Below are 2,500 nucleotides of genomic sequence, written 5' to 3' on the forward strand. Positions count from 1 at the left end.
TTATCTTTAAGTCTCGTTCCGTTCTTCCCTTCAACTGGCCTGCGGGGGGCGCCGTGCGCGCGGACCGGCGTCCACCCCTGGCCGCTCCGGGACTTTGCATTCAAACGGGTGGGGTGTTTTTCATTTTTTGCCCCTGTTTTTCACTCCCCCCCTCTCAATCGTGTATTACCTCGGCTGGCCAGCGGGGGGCGCCGCGGCGGGGACACGGGGGAGGGTTCATCCGGGCGGACCGGGTACCTTTCGTCTGTTTGGGGCGAGTGCTTTTTTGAAATTTTTTTCATTTTATTTTTGTCCTCCCTTCGACCGGCCAGCGGGGGGCGCCGCGCGCGCGGACCGTCGGGGCCCGGGGCCCTGCGTCCCACTTACTTTCGCCCGACGGGAATCGTTTCTTTTGTTTTTATCCGAGAGGACACACGGAATCTGCACCCCCCGCAGTGGCGTCAGGCGGCCACCGGGGGGCGCCGCGGCGGGGATCGGGGGGGGCGCCCGGGAGCCGCCTGCCCGTCCGCTGGGCCAAGGGGGCCGGGGCGGGTCACGCGCCGCCGTCCCCCCCCGATCGTCTCGCTCCGAGCCGCCTCTGGCCACCGGGGGGCGCCGTCGGGTGGCGCGGGGGCGCCCCCGCCGCCCGCCGCCTCCCCCCGCACGCGTCGGGCCTCCCCCCGGGCCCCCGCGGGCCGGGGGACGCGGCCGGCGAGCGTCGGACTCCAGCGCGGAAGTGTCGCGGATGAGTGCGGACCGGGGCGCCCGCGGCCCAGCGGCACTTCCAGGGGCTCGGGGAGGAGATGGTTGAAGCCTGGGTGAAGCGCGCCCTCGGCCGTCCGTGTCGCTACCCGCCGGAGAACACCTCCGCCGGATCAGTAGGTACCAACGAGGCGAGCGAGAGAGCCGGGACTCTGTCCGGGGCCGAAAAGCCTGTTTCCCTGGAGCTTTTGCGAAAGGACCCGTGACAGAAGATGCGCGGAGCTCAGAGATCAGCATGGGCAGGGCCTTCTTGCATCCGATTTTGCCCAGGCAGGGCTCCAGGAACCGGGTTACAAAAAGCAAAAAGCCCTGGAGCTCAAACGAAAGGTTTAGTGACAAGATAGCCGTGGAGCTCCGATAACAGCATGGCAGGACCAGGATGGGGCCTATAAAGGGTCCACGGCGGGCATCCGTTGGAGCCCGACGTACGGGCCGGGCACGTCTCCTTCTCCCCCGGAGGCAGCGCCCCCCGGCGGGCCAAATCGGGTACTGCAATTTGTGGAAGTTTCGCAGATGAGTGCGGACCGGGGCGCCCGCGGCCCAGCTGCACTTCCAGGGGCTCGGGGAGGAGACGGTTGAAGCCTGGGTGAAGCGCGCCCTCGGCCGTCCGTGTCGCTACCCGCCGGAGAACACCTCCGCCGGATCAGTAGGTACCAACGAGGCGAGCGAGAGAGCCGGGACTCTGTCAGGGGCCGAAAAGCCCGTTTCCCTGGAGCTCCTGCGAAAGGACCCGTGGCAGAGCAGGCACGGAGCTCGGAGAGCAGCAGGGCCGGAGCTCGGAGAGCAGCAGGGCCAGGGCTCCCTCCCTTCCATAGGCTGCCCAGGCAGGGCTCCAGGAGCCCGGTACCAGCTCTCCCCGTCCGACAGCCTCCTCTCTGGAAGCGGAGAGCGGACGCAGTCGGGCTCCCGGACCGGGGCCCTGGGAGAGGGTTTGGGAGAGCCCTGCCGGGAGCCACCGGGACGGGCCCGTGCGGACGGGTGCGCGGCGCCCCCCGGCGGTCGAAGGCGGAACCGCGGAGGTCTCTCTATCTCTCTCTCTCTCTCTCTCTCTTTCTCCGGGACTCCCGGCCTCCCGTTCCCCCGACTCCCCCTTCCGAGGCCGAGACGGGGCAGCGCCGGGCGTCCGGCGGAGCCCGGCGCCAGGCCCGGCCCGTCCCCCTCTTCCCCCGGCGGCAGCGCCCCCCGGCGGGCCGAATCGGGTACTGCAATTCGCGGAAGTTCAGCCGATGAGTGCGGACGGGCACCCCTCGGGCCGGGAGGCGGCTCCAGGAGCCCGGGGAAGCGTCGGAGGACGCTCCGCTGAGAGCGTCGCGCGCGCCGCCCGTCCCGCTACGCCCGAGGGAACCGGCCAGAGAGCATCACAGGTGGCGAACAGAGTCAAGCCGGAAAAGAGAAAACGGAGGGCTGCGGTTGACGCGAGAGAAGGGCCCCACGTCTCCCATTTCCGCAACCCGATCGATGTGGCACCCCGCGCCCCGGCGGGGAGGGACGATCGCTCGGCCGGAACCCAGGGGTCTCGGCCGGCTCCAGGCGAACCCGACCCTCCCTCTGCCCACGGCGCGCCCGGAACCCCTCCGCCCGGAGAGGGCGTCCGGTCCCCAGGCGTCCGCCCGAGCGCTCCGGTCTCCGGAGCCGGGCGGGCCCCGCACCCGTACCCCGTGCGGCGCGGTCTGCTCCGTCCGCCGGCACCCGCAGGCGTCCGACGCCGCCAGGGGTGCCGGGGAAGCGTCCCCCTCGCCCAGCGAAGGGCGCTCGCCCC

This window comes from Pseudophryne corroboree, unplaced genomic scaffold (genome assembly GCF_028390025.1).
Source record: "Pseudophryne corroboree isolate aPseCor3 unplaced genomic scaffold, aPseCor3.hap2 scaffold_2163, whole genome shotgun sequence".
NCBI lineage: Eukaryota > Metazoa > Chordata > Amphibia > Anura > Myobatrachidae > Pseudophryne > Pseudophryne corroboree.